This window comes from Lissotriton helveticus, chromosome 1_1 (assembly GCF_964261635.1).
Source record: "Lissotriton helveticus chromosome 1_1, aLisHel1.1, whole genome shotgun sequence".
In the NCBI taxonomy this organism is placed as follows: Eukaryota; Metazoa; Chordata; class Amphibia; order Caudata; family Salamandridae; genus Lissotriton; species Lissotriton helveticus.
The window spans coordinates 107,786,740-107,801,745 of NC_136057.1; the positions used below are offsets into that span (position 1 = coordinate 107,786,740).

Consider the following 15,006-nt stretch of genomic DNA (forward strand, 5'->3'; position numbering starts at 1 on the left):
AAGATGCTTACACTCATCAACATTATTTAGATTCTAATGGGAGAACTGTGAAAAGTAATACATTCTACCTGGTCTTTCCTCACTGATGCATTGCCCCAACCCCGAGGAAGATGTGTGCTCACGCCCTTGGATTTGTAAGCGCTGGACATGTGTATTGACCTGCCATTTGCATATTTGAGTCCTAACGCTTGCGTTCACGCGAGCGTGCACGCGCGCAGCCTCCATCTGCCTCCTTTCCAGCGCTTCCCAGCTGACCGAGCACAGCCGTGTATGGTTCCCAAGACTGACTCACTAAAAGACTGACTCTCGCATAAAGATTGACTCTTGCTTAAAGACGGACTCACTCTCACTGACTGACTATTTTACTGACACACTCTCTTTCACTCACTGACTGACTCACTCTCTTTCACTCACTGACTGACTCACTCTCATTCACTCTCACTGACTGATTCACTCTTTCACTCACTCTCACTGACTCACTCTCATTCACTCTCACTGACTGATTCACTCTTACTGACTCTGACTGACTCTCTTACTGACTCTCACCCTCTCACTGACTGAATAGCTCTCTCACTCTCACTGACTGACTCACTCTCTCACTCACTCGCACTGACTGACTGACTGACCTTCACCCTCCTGTTATTTATGCCCCCATAACAAATAAAAACACAGCAAGTAACCATTGGGACAGGCAGATACAAGTTGCCAGCATTGAAAGGACGACACAAACTCAAGACATTATTTTTAATACTTTTATAATATGGTTGTTTAGCTGTACATAATGCTTTTTTGGTCATATCTAAGGTAACAAAAATGCTTCTGATGCTTCTTTATTATAACTTTTCAGCATGCTGCAAACTTCTGTACAAACCACAGTTGATGGACATAATGTAGAAAAATGTCTTACATTCACCCCAGTACAAAGATCTGGGCCTAAATCCATCGTTTTTTTGCACTCCACACCACCCCAGGTCAGGCATGGCCATATACAAATCAGCCTTGACCCTGTACCTCATGGGAACAGTCCAGCCCGAACTACCAAGCCATGTCTTTCCTAGACCGGAATCAAGCATCCAAGGACCGGTTTCTGGCTATCAGCTTTCTTCAGCCTGGATAGCTTGACTCCAGTTTAAAGACATAGGTAAAGTCAATATCTCTGGCTAAACACTTATAAGTTCCCAAAGGCGAGACCTATTGGCTATGCCAATGCTTGTTTAGTGGTGCTCCACAGATAAAATTGCAGTGCAGTTTCGCCATTCATTGTAGATTTGCATACTTTGCTTCAATAGTAGGCGTGGTTTGGGGCGGGATGCTACACTGCAGGTGGCGCTTACAACTCTTAGCCTGTGGTTATGAGTCTGTTAAGCGCATTCACTTGCTGTAAGCTACACAAGACTGTTTCTGATATTAGGTTGTACCAAAAAAAAAACGCTTTGTTTAAAATTAACTCCCAATCTCTGCGAGGCTGATCGAATATCTCATAAGAGAATAGGGTGTAACAAGAAAGAGAATAGGGTGTAAGAAGACATTCAGTGTACTCATCTGACGTTCGCGCGCTCTTAAAACTGGAAAATGTATTTTAAATAAAGGAAAGGGTTGGGATGCTGCTAAGAATATCCAAATTCTCTGCTGAGGAGCGCTGTGATTCTGTGCGTTCGCTTGTTCAAACTCTCTATTCTTCTTTCAGGCCCTCCAACCCTGCCTCACTCCGACCGCCACTATAGCAATGCGTTGTTCATGTCACATTGGATCATTCTCCAGTATGACGGCATTACCCAACATTTCTACCTCTTTGAAAATATAATATACCCTTATGTTTGTCCCGAGTTGATAGTCTGTTCTCTTCTTTTAAATGAAGGGTTTTATTTTGGTAAGTGCAAAGTACAATAAGAAAGTAAGAATACAAGGAACGGAAGAGCGGCAAAGCAAAACATAAATCAGGGCTACGAGGACAAAAAGATGGCAAGCAATGCAGCAAGACTGCCAGCAATTACAAATTATAACACAGCGGGTACACAGTTCAAGAGGACAGAGTTGCAAGGGGACACTAGGTTCAGAGGATTATGTGCCTCTGTGGCCAGCAGCGGGTAGGTCAGCTCTAGGGGGAGCCCTGGCTAGGAGGCGGGAGACCAGCTGTCTAAAGGTGGTGTCATACTCAGGCGAGACCCCTCACGTGAATGAGGCCAGGGGTATTTTTAATACCAGTTGAGTCCACGTGAGAGGTACGGTAAGAGATGAAGGGGCAAGATATCCACCGGGCAGGAACCCTGGCAGGGCCGGCGCTAGGCGTGGGCAGCTACCCAGGGCTTCGCGGCCTTCTAACTACGGCTGGCCTCCCCAGGAGGCCATCATCCTTTTGAAAATGTGCCATTTTACCACTTACAGGTGGGAAACGCACTCCCTCGGGGTGTGAAACCGTGGTGCAGCTCAAGTCCAGAGGCGGGGCCGTGGGCTGAAGGGGAAATATGACCCCCGCATCCCTTTCAGTTACGGCAGACTGGGCAGGGCAGGGTTTGTGGCCGTGATCAACTTTCCTTTGCTGACAACTCTTTCCCTTATCCTAATCACCGCATCTGCACAATAATTGCAGATGCTTGAACTCGCGTGAGGTGTGAAGAGAACCCTGCCCCTGCATGAATGAAACGCGGAGCATCCAGCAGGGCTCACAACATACAAGCATTTGCGATGCAAGGGGTTTCGCATTTACACGAGGTTGAGCTATTGGCATTGTAAATGACAATTGCTTTTATTTATGTTTTTGTTTTAAAACGTAAATAAAAGGCCTTGTCATTTACAGTGCCAATAGCCCTAAATCTCGCAATCGCGAGACCTATTGCATTGCAAATAAATGCTTGTTATTGTCCAGAAGAGGTCTGGGGCCATTCATCTTTTAAAGTAAACACAGCCCTTTGCTTTGAAACCTTAATGCTAATGGTGTCATGTTGCTAAGAGTGTTTTTAAAATTACAACTTTGCCATCAAATTAGTACACAGAGGCAGAAACTACAGGGCTGGCTGCTTATCTAGAAAGCCATTTTTGGGTAGTTCGGGTGACGAGGATTTGGATGCTCATGAATGTTTGTGGTAGCGGTGTTAGACGCTGTCCATGATGCTGCTTCTGCTGACCCAGGAGTGGTGCAAGTTAACACGGACTTCACAGATGGTCTCCTCTGGGACTGGTGCGTAAGTGCTGAGGTGTTTGGGTGCACTCAAGTGGCGGCAGAGCTACCTGTGGCTCTGGGTATGGTTATGAGACCCGATTCTTTTGTTCTGCTTGGTAAGCTGAGACGTACTTGTTGAATATTCACCCAGTGTGAGTGGTGAGATCCGCATTGCTGATCTGCCTGAAGTTGTGATGCTGCCGACAGTAGCGTGTCTGCTAAAAGAAATGGCGTGACTGGTGGAACTATAAAGCGAAATAAGAGAAAGTTATCTTCCAACACCACAGTCTTCGTGACTGAGACCAGGAATACTGAAGACTCTGAGACTCACAGCAGTAATTTCTCCTTTCAGAGCGTTAATGCTGCAGATGGAGTGAAGCCCAGAAGTAAGCACATTACTAAGGTACCAACAAAGTTTAATATTTTTCATTTGTATTAACTGTTTCTCTTTTGCAGCATTTAGAAATGCATTTTCTAGTTTTGTTGCTTTTTGTTTAGTTTTGTCTTGTAGGCTGTTACCTTTGGTTTAAAGGGAATGATGTTGTAGTGTGTGACCTTAATGCTGCAGTTTGCATTTCATTACCATCATTTTCTTATCCTGGAAAATCTCCAGGGTGTAGGAGGTTTGCTGTTCCAGAGTTCTTTCTTCAGCTCTGGGCAGTTGTCACTCTGTGGCGATCTGTGATCCTGTTTCTCTGCTCTTCTTGTAGCAGCTTCTATCAGAGATTCATCCTCCCGCCAACGATAATAAGATCCCAGGCATCACCCAGCACACAACACAGCCTATGATGGGCTACGTCTATCTGCTCGGCGCAGTTAGAGCGAGGATAAAGTTCTCCGGGTCTATCAGGTTGTGAATGTAACCTAAGGGCTTAAGATGAAATGAACAGCTTACCTCCTTCCTGAGTGGCTCCAGACTGCTGTGTGCAGACCTGATAGCTGGCAGCACCCTGGAGTATGTATGTATAAATCAGATTATGCTGGAAGTAACCTGCAATATACTGGCATGCAGCACCCTGCCAACAAGTAGGATTTCTCATGGAATTTTATTTCCTGACACATTAATGGAGATAGTCTTTTAACTGGCATAAGAACAACACTGACCGTACATTTTCCTGGCACTGTCTTTAAAATGCCGTACACATTAGGAATGGCATTTCTTTCTGCTGGAATAATAACACAAGTTATCTTGCACTCTGCTATGATGTTGCGCCACAGCTCTTTGGCTGCAATGCTTCCATGTTTCATTCAAACATGCTTTCTACAGGGCACATGCGGTAGTTATGCCCATTTTGAAAAAACCATCTATCGACCCCTTAAAATCGGAGAACTACCGCCCGATTTCGCTTCTCCCGTGGCCAGCCAAACTCGCGGAGGTGCATGTTAACACCGCCCTCACTGATCATCTGTCGCGTGCCAACATTCTGGACGACACCCAGAATGGTTTTCGGGCCGGCCACAGTACGGAGACAGCATTGTTATTTATGGTCGAGCACCTGCGGGCAGTTCTGGATGCAGGTCAAACGGCGGCGCTTGTTTTGTTAGACCTAAGCGCCGCCTTTGACACGGTCTCCCATGAAATTCTCCTGCAGCGGCTGGAGGAGATAGGGGTGACTGGCACTGCACACCAGTGGTTTCGTTCGTTTCTCAGGGATCGTTCCTTCTGTGTGGCGTCCCCGCCCTATCAGTCCAAATGTCATCCTCTGTCTCTTGGGGTTCCGCAGGGTTCCTCGCTGAGTCCCACGTTGTTTAACATCTACGTGAGGCCGCTGGCTGAGGTGGTGAAGCTCTGTGGTATGACCATGGTGTCATACGCAGATGATACCCAGCTAGCGGTCACGATCAGCGGGGACTCTGGGGTGGATGCCCCAAGATTCAGAGAAGGACTTAGGGCGGTGGCTGGTTGGATGACGTCCAACTGTCTCCAACTTAACGCCAAAAAAACGGAGGTGATGGTCTTTGGGAAGCGGACGGACCTTTGGGGAGATACCTGGTGGCCCCCTGAGTTGGGTTGTGGAAAAGTAAATTTTGCCATGTTCTGTGTCCCTACGTGTCATCCATCATATGTTATGTGTGCATGACCAATATGCATATGTTATTCCCCATGTCCGATTAATGACGCAATTATAGTTGTGTCCTCCTCTAGTATGCCAGTTTCCAGTCCCCGTGAATACTACGAATATCAGGCTTATGTAAAGTAATGTTGCCACGCTTCTCAGTGTGCACGTTATTTCATTATAAAGTCCCCGTTTCTAGGCCTCAAAAGGGCCCGGACATCAGATTCAGCTCCTGTCTCCTGAAGCCTCGCTGAGGAGCGATACAGCCCCCACCTGTATCCTCGACCTTTCACTTACTTCCTGCCTCGCAGTGCCCGGTGCAGCTTGGCTCTGCCTCTGAGTCTGCCAAAAGTATGTTATGATTCCAGTTATCAGTTCAGTCCTCCTTCTCTGCATTCCTAAGCTACTGAACTGCATCAATAGTTTCCGTCATTGTCTAGCCTATGCGGCTCCATGTTAAGAGAAATACTGTATTTAATGGTCATTTAATATTCTTCATCACGCACTACATGTAGAATAAATGCATGCTCCAGTCTTAGAGTCAGTTAGCTTTTCCCCTCATGACTTCTAGTTTATATCAACATGTTCCCTAAACATCAGATACTAGATACTGTTTAGGTACATGTCGCTCCGACCCTCCAGACTTTAGTCTCTGCTCCTAGCACAGAGTTCATAGCCCCCAGCTTCTCCTAGTAATACGTCATTGCCAGTTTGCGCGCACCACTAGGTTAGAGGTCCCGGCTCCTTAGGTAGCCCCCTCCATGGTTTCCGCCCCATTCATGACATATTCTGTTACGTTTGCATCACATGTCTGAGTTACACCTTCTTTTTACTCTTATCTTTCGCGACTGCTACGCGTCACGCCTTCTGCTCCACCCACTGCTACGCCTACTGCAATGTAATGCTATGTGTTTGCGCTATGTATATATGCTCATGTATTGTTATTAAAAGTTAGCGCGCTCATCCCAGACCCAGCCCCAGCAGCTGCTGGGCCCTGTCATCCTATTCCTATGCAGGTTGTCCTGTTCCTGTCCTTATGCTGTATTAAACCTGCAAAACTCCTACTACCTCGAATCTTGACTCTTATTTATTGAGCTATCTGTTATGATATATGTCTAGTCAAAAATAGGGTATTATTTATTTATTTACCACAGGGTCCCACCCCCACTCCGGTTGCGGAGATCAAAAATCTTGGTGTCTGGCTGGACCCTTCCCTCAACTTTGTTGGTCACACTAAAAGGACGGCGGCGTGCTGCTTTGGCATCTTGCGCAATCTGCGACCTGCCCTTAAATATTTTGATGCCGCAACCCGTCAACTTGTGGTACAAGCAACGGTTTTGGCTCGGCTGGACTATGCCAGCTCCCTTTTCATAGGGTTAAACCAGGCCGAGCTAACCCGACTTCAAAGAGTGCAGAACGCAGCGGCCAGAGCAATCGTAGGTCTTCCTAGGTTTTGCTCGGCCGGTCCAACCTTGCGAGCCTTGCATTGGTTACCCGTTAGGCAGCGGATCCATTTTAAAGTACTGTGCATATCTTTCAAGATTCTGAAGGGCCTACCGCCTCCCTTACTGTGCCAACTTTTGTGCTCTTACATCCCGGGCCGCACTTTGCGTTCGTTGGACCAAGAACTAGCGGCAGCCCCTCGGTTCAAACTCAGTCGGGCGGGGGGTCGCTCTTTTAGGGTGCGGGCAGCCGCGCTCTGGAACGCTCTCCCCTTGAAACTCCGGACCCTTGGCGACTTGCTTTCCTTCCGCAAGGCCGCTAAAACCCTTCTGTTCTCTGAGTTATGTTAAAATCCATACCCCCATTTTTAAATAATATTTTCTGTTTTCTGTTGTGTTGTGTTCGCCACCTTGTCGGTGCGCCGGGACGCTCCTTCGCTGGAGCAGCCGTGCGCAATACAAATAGCCCTAACATAACATAACATAACATACATGATTTGCTGCTGTAGAGAAATAATGCTCCTGTGTACTGTGGCAGACTCAGAAATATTGAAAAACGTAATGATTTCTCTTTCAGCACTTCATGTAAAGCCTTTCATTTTTTGACTCGTACATTTGGCAGAAACATAACTTAGTACTATTAAAATAGTTGTGATGGGGAACATCCATGTGGGGTTAAGACTGGCTCGACCAGAGTGCTTGCTGACTTGGAGGAGTATGGAGTTGACCACCCTGCCTGGTCCGGTGTGGAACCAAGCCAGCGATGCTTTGCTGCAGGCTCATTTGCCCTGTTAGCTGGTCAACAGTTTGAGGAGGAGGAGGTGAAGATCTGGCTAAGTGTGCCATGAGGCTGGCATTTCAGTACATCCCTGAGAAGTGAGCTTTGAGTCGATGTAGTGTTCCTCTTATACCACGTGCAATTCACCCTCTCCAAAACCTCAAGAATTCCTGGGTGTGAAGGACGACTGATTCTGATTGGGTGCTTAATAGTTTTCCAGAAACTCATGATCTTGATTAGTCATGTTTGTCAGTAGTTAATTGAACACGTCCATGGGTTTTATCTCTTCTGTGACACAATCTGCAATAAAAGTTTCTTTCTCGTTTCAAAGAAATATGAATGGCCGACAGCCTCTATAGATCAAAGAATGGAAGGACTGGGGAACTGTCATTCATCTCACTGCTAAGCAGAGCAGTGTCATGCTTCACCCTCACTCCGGCCTCTGATTTTGACCAACATCGCTTAGAACACTGGGACTTTAGAGCCCATCCTTTTAATGAGAAAAACAAAACTAAAAGTCCCATAAGCAATAGTGGCGGAAGGTGTCATGCATGACCTGGGGCAACATCCGAATCAGCACATCCAGTTCCATTTTTTAAGTATTTGACACAATATTGAATTTATAACCTTTGTTTTTTATGGTCATGAGTCACCAGAATACTAAAACGTGTCTTTTATTTTCAGGGTCAATTAAGTAATGGTCACCAGCTTGGAAGCTCAGTTAATTCTTCAGTATTTGTCATTGATCTCCATGTGTGGCTGGTTTGGGTCTGCCTCCTGCATCGTTCCCGATAACTCGCACAGGTAAGGACCTTGTAGCAGCATCATGCTAACCCCATACTCGTCTGTAAGAAGTGCGCTCCGAGGCAGGTATCGGATAATTTTTGTGAAACAAGCAAGCACTAATATCTGCTATGTACATTTGCTAAAATAAAACAGAATCAAATCACAGTATACTGTTCTGGAGGTTCAGTCCCAGAAACATTATCTGTAACTGAACGCAGTCACCCTAGGAAGCATGTGCTTTTAAGACAAGTTGCGTTCACTCACCTGAAGGTGACATGCTTCATCATTGGGCTATACTCCTGACCAGGCCGGCGCTACAATGCCTGGTTGGCACCACAAGAGGGCACTTTGTCAGAGATCTTTTAATAAGTACGCCGGATGCGCATAGTAGGACAGAGGATATTGTGTCATAAGATGTGAGATTGGTGAAAGTCTGAATATAAGATCAACTATTGACCATTTGCTACAATATAGTTAATGTGATCTTCCTGGTCCATGTTGAGATTAAAAATGGTGGCAGAGAAATTGAGGAACTAATGACCCCTATCACTGTGTGAAAGTATCGATCACCTATGGACCTGCTGGTAAGCTGGGGTCTATTCTTCAGGTCAACCTTTTTCATGCCTTCTGTAGTCATGGAGCAATCTATTGGCATTTCATCAGGACCAAATATGGGAAAATGGGTAAATATGACCTAATCTTCTCCACAGCGTGAGGAGCTCTGTAACTCAAAGCCCTGCACTGTGCATAGGTGATAAGGTGCCTATTAACTTCTTACTACCACAGGTAAGCACTGTCTAACAGAGTGCACTAGATACGGTAACCTTCCTAAAATTAGGACATACTGACTTATCCAATAAAGAGGACGCCGCTTCAGAGGGCAACTGGTGTTCAGTTAGAGATAATGTCTGTGGGACTGAACCTCCAGAACAGTATACTGTGAGTTGATTTATATGAAGAATGTGTATACTGGACTGTCATTTTCCTCAGCATCTCTTGTGCTATGTAAAATAAAACACAACACACCTGGAGGCCAACAAATCTATCATACATTTAATGCAAAAATAGCAAAAGGCCAAGCAAACTACCAAGTGACAATTGTCTTTGCAATGGGCGAGAGCATCCACCCTAAAGCAAGTTGGCGTATATAATGCTAATGCTACACAATGTATTTATATACACTTTTCTCCTAATACAAGTCAATGAAACATGAACACGTGATAGAAACAGTTACTGAAACAACACTAATGAGTAGGAGGCAGGATCTTCTCTCGAGAGGAATGTGAGGAGTCCGTGAGGTGCAGATAAAAGATACACAGACAAGCTGCAGAATTCACTGTTTCTGGACATAACACTTCTGTTTGTCAATATTCAATTTACTACAAGATGCAGGAAAGTGTGCCGATGGACTTCACTAAATAAAATGGTTCTGGGCCCTAATAGAATCATGTAACTTTGCAGGCATATTAAGGCGAACAGACACATCAAATTAATATAAGAATATTGTAATTTGGTGATGTAATATATCAATGCACGTTGTGGCATTCATGTGTAACCAATTATCGGTATTGAAGAAACCAGTATATCCAGTTATGCTTTCTCAATTCCTTCTTCCTAGAGTCCACCACTACTGCTAGCTAGCTGTATTCAGCAGTGCCACCTGTGACCTGGAATCCTGCATTTAATCAATACCAAAGGTTGTCAATGCTTCTAGCCAACTCCGGTCACTGGTGCCACTCGCACCCCACCACCCTTGGGCCTGTTATTCTTTTAGCCGCTTCAGTCAGTAGTGGCCCCTTGGACCTGTATGTAAGCCTACTAGCCAGCTCCTGTTAGTACTGGCCCAGGGACCTGTTATCATTCTAGCCAACTTGAGTCATTAGTAGCACCTTGGGACTTGTGATCATACTAACCAGATTCAGTCAGTATTGGCCCCTTGAGACCTATTATCCTGCCAAGTAACTCCAGTCAGTGGTGACCCCTGTACCTTAAATCCTGCAAATATTCAAAACCAGAGGTCAACTCTACTGCCAACCAGTTCCAGTCAATATTGTATACCAGAGGCTTGCGTTGTTGCTAGCTAGCTCCAGTCACCAGTGCCCGTCACATATTATCCTCAATAGGATCAATGGCCAAGGCCTGTGTAGCTGCTAACCTCCTCTAGTCAGTAGTGACCTCCCAGACCTGTTATTCTGCATATAATCAGCAAGGCATAGGCCCTAATAACACTCACCCCACATCCTTATGGTATATTAGCAATGTAATTTATTTACATCATACGGTAGGTACCGCACTATATCACATGATCCCAAAAACAAAGAAAATCAAAATTTGCCTAACCGTTCAGCACTCCACCTTGTAAAAGATGACCAAATCACACCAGGCACTATAGCCTGCCACATCACATGCCGCACTCAGCCACAACATGACAAGATACCACGGCAGGGATTTGGGGCCATTAATCCTATGTTTGAGGCATGTGTGCTGTAGAAGTAAATGCTTTGCATACTCCTGCAATCTTGTGTTGGGTCCGGATGTTTGCAAGTTGTTTTTCTTTGACGAAGTCTTTCCAGTCACGAGGTAAGGTGACTCCTCCTTTCGATGATAGTGCACATGGGCATTGACTCCATTGTTCGATTGTTTTTTACCCCCAACGGGTTTGGATGTGTATTGCTGCGCTCCGAAACCGTTCTTCGGGTTCCCCTCGGTGCGCAGTCCACTCTACCCTCGACAGTATTGATTCAGTATGCATTTCTTTGTTCTCTGCGTTTCAGATCAATCGCCAAACTATCCATTTTCGATAGAAAACCTTGCGGACAACCGTCGGGCTACGTAGGGCCAGCCTTCTACAAATGGAACGGACTCCATTCCATTTCTTTCCTTGGTACCACACCAAGTACCCTCGCACCGACCTACATCAAGTTTGTAACTTATGCCTCTCTCCGGAGCACAAGGAGGAAGACTGCGACGCTTGTAAGTCGTTTCGGTCCAAGAGGACTCTACCCGATCATCAGGCTCGATGACGAGAGAGGCAGCGCAAAAGCATTCAACACACTGCATATCTTTGCAGACGAATCTGACCAAGAAGAGATAGAAGCAACCTCCGTAGAAGAAGAGGCCCTCTCGATTCCAGAGTCTGATTCCGAGCTCGAAATCTATCTAGAGTCCCAAGATGTGCCTTCGGGACATGGTGCCCTGAGTACCGAAGAACCCTTGCCCCCTAAATCCTCTTCTAAAACTCATAAGGCTACGGCACCACCTCTGCCTTCTGGCCAAAGTCGGCACAGAGACACTGTTTCCAACCCCACGTCCCTCGGCACCAAAACAAACCGTCAAGCCTTCCAGCTCCGGATCGAGTCAGAAGAAATTACCTTCGGATCCGAAATCATCAGGCTCCAAGGACAAATCTGGTTTGGAGCCGAAACCCTCCTCTGCGAAACACAAACATGCTTTGGAGCCAAAACCCTCCGCTTCGAAACACAATCTCGCTTCTGAGCCGAAACATTCTAAAGACTAGCCGAAATCCGAGGACAATGTTCTCGAGCTTCCAGAACCAATTTTAGACGTCCTTAAGGCCAAATTGGATCCCATACAAAATAAATTTGTAATGAATCCTGATACTGGACATAAATCCAGCGAAACACAAGCATCCTGGAGAGGACACTTCTGATAAGATTCCCTTAAAGAAGAAGGAGATGGCTACTAGCCATGTTTATCCTGCTCCACAACCCTCCCCACCTCCACCTTCTTTTCCACAGTTAATAATTGAAGAGCCCTTACACATAACACCTCAGGGATCTCCACATCCATATCCAGATGTGGACAAGGTGATGATGATACTCATTTGCCTGCAGACCTGTGGAATGATTACACCATTGACCTCCAGTAGACAATGAGCCAGACTTTTACCCAGCAAAGCCGTCACCACCAGAGGATAATATGGCTTATGAACAGCTCATTGCCAGAGCAGCAGAGTATCATGGTGGTACCATTACATAAAGAGACATTAGAGGAGGACTTTCTATTTGAAACACTTGAGTCTACGCACAGGTCAAGTCAAACACTCCCTATGCTTGAAGGCATGATGAGGCATGCAGATGATATCTTTAAAGACCCTGTCAGAGCATGTATTATAACTCCAAGGTTAGATAAAAATATCAACAATGACCATCAGCTCCTGTGTTTATTAAGGGACAATTACCTCTTGACTCTCTAGTAGTGTCCAGCGCTTGCAAAAGAGCTAACTCGCAAACCTGTGGGGATGCACTTCCCCAGATAAAGAATCCAAACTTACAGATGCCTCGGGGAAACGAGTAGCTGTTCAAGCCGCTACCCATTGACGCATCGCAAACACACAGGACCTACTAGCTAGGTACGACGGGGCACACTGTGATGAGATGGAGCAACTGCTCCAATATCTCCCAGACGAACACAAAACTAAGGCACAGCAGTTAGTTGAAGAGGGGAGACTCATTTCTAAGTCCTCAATGAGATGTGCTCTAGACACAGAAGACACTGCAGCTAGGGAGATCAATACCAGCATTCTCCTTAGAAGGCGTGCATGGATTAGGATCTCAGCTAGGGAGATCAATACCAGCATTCTCCTCAGAAGGCGTGCATGGCTTAGGATCTCAGCTAGGGAGATCAATACCAGCATCCTCCTCAGAAGGCATGCATGACTTAGGATCTCAGCTCGGGAGATCAATACCAGCATTCTCCTCAGAAGGCGTGCATGGCTTAGGATCTCAGCTCGGGAGATCAATACCAGCATTCTCCTCAGAAGGCGTGCATGGCTTAGGATCTCAGCTCGGGAGATCAATACCAGCATTCTCCTTAGAAGGCGTGCATGGCTTAGGGTTTCAGCTAGGAAGATCAATTCCAGCATTCTCTTCCGAAGGCGTGCATGGCTTAGGATCTCAGCTCGGGAGATCAATACCAGCATTCTCCTCAGAAGGCGTGCATGGCTTAGGATCTCAGCTCGGGAGATCAATACCAGCATTCTCCTCAGAAGGCGTGCATGGCTTAGGATCTCAGCTCGGGAGATCAATACCAGCATTCTCTTCCGAAGGCGTGCATGGCTTAGGATCTCAGCTCGGGAGATCAATACCAGCATTCTCCTCAGAAGGCGTGCATGGCTTAGGATCTCAGCTCGGGAGATCAATACCAGCATTCTCCTCAGAAGGCGTGCATGGCCTAGGGTCTCAGCTAGGGAGATCAATTTCAGCATTCTCCTTAGAAGGCGTGCATGGCTTAGGATCTCAGCTCGGGAGATCAATACCAGCATTCTCCTCAGAAGGCGTGCATGGCTTAGGATCTCAGCTCGGGAGATCAATACCAGCATTCTCCTCAGAAGGCGTGCATGGCTTAGGATCTCAGCTCGGGAGATCAATTCCAGCATTCTCTTTAGAAGGCGTGCATGGCTTAGGATCTCAGCTCGGGAGATCAATTCCAGCATTCTCCTTAGAAGGCGTGCATGGCTTAGGGTCTCAGCTCGGGAGATCAATACCAGCATTCTCCTTAGAAGGCGTGCATGGCTTAGGGTCTCAGCTAGGGAGATCAATACCAGCATTCTCCTTAGAAGGCGTGCATGGCTTAGGGTCTCAGCTCGGGAGATCAATACCAGCATTCTCTTCAGAAGGCGTGCATGGCTTAGGATCTCAGCTCGGGAGATCAATACCAGCATTCTCCATAGAAGGCGTGCATGGCTTAGGATCTCAGCTCGGGAGATCAATACCAGCATTCTCCTTAGAAGGCGTCCATGGCTTATGGTCTCAGCTCGGGAGATCAATTCCAGCATTCTCTTCCGAAGGCGTGCATGGCTTAGGATCTCAGCTCGGGAGATCAATACCAGCATTCTCCTCAGAAGGCGTGCATGGCTTAGGATCTCAGCTCGGGAGATCAATACCAGCATTCTCCATAGAAGGCGTGCATGGCTTAGGATCTCAGCTAGGGAGATCAATACCAGCATTCTCCTTAGAAGGCGTGCATGGCTTAGGATCTCAGCTAGGGAGCTCAATTCCAGCATTCTCCTCAGAAGGTGTGCATGGCTTAGGGTCTCAGCTCAGGAGATCAATTCCAGCATTCTCCTCAGAAGGCGTGCATGGCTTAGGATCTCAGCTCGGGAGATCAATACCAGCATTCTCCTTAGAAGGCGTGCATGGCTTAGGGTCTCAGCTCGGGAGATCAATACCAGCATTCTCCTCAGAAGGCGTGCATGGCTTAGGATCTCAGCTCGGGAGATCAATACCAGCATTCTCCTCAGAAGGCGTGCATGGCTTAGGATCTCAGCTAGGGAGATCAATTCCAGCATTCTCCTTAGAAGGCGTGCATGGCTTAGGATCTCAGCTTGGGAGATCAATTCCAGCATTCTCCTTAGAAGGCGTGCATGGCTTAGCGTCTCAGTTAGGAAGATCAATACCAGCATTATCCTCAGAAGGCGTGCATGGCTTAGGATCTCAGTTAGGAAGATCAATACCAGCATTCTCCTTAGAAGGCGGGCATGGCTTAGGATCTCAGCTCGGGAGATCAATACCAGCATTCTCCTTAGAAGGCGTGCATGGCTTAGGATCTCAGCTCGGGAGATCAATTCCAGCATTCTCCTTAGAAGGCGTGCATGGCTTAGGATCTCAGGATTTAAGCCTGAGGTTCAACAGCCCGTTTTGAACACTCCCTTTGACAAAGAACACCTGCTTGGTCCAGTAGTTGACCGATCCTTAGAAAAGAAGAAAAAGGACACTGAAGTAGCAAAATCCATTGGAGCACTCCAGTCCCCACCCAATAGAG

The 15,006-nt window shown here is 46.6% G+C and overlaps 1 protein-coding gene across 1 annotated transcript in view; it reads left to right on the forward strand.

Moving 5' to 3' along the window:
• The window catches only part of LOC144759213 (uncharacterized), a 163,938-nt gene that overhangs the window by 29,406 nt on the left and 119,526 nt on the right, over positions 1-15,006 (forward strand). Inside the window, exons 3-4 of the mRNA XM_078646474.1 lie at positions 3,513-3,563; positions 8,122-8,241. The gene's annotated coding sequence lies outside the window, so the exon portion shown is untranslated. The remainder of the gene's footprint in view (positions 1-3,512; positions 3,564-8,121; positions 8,242-15,006) is intronic.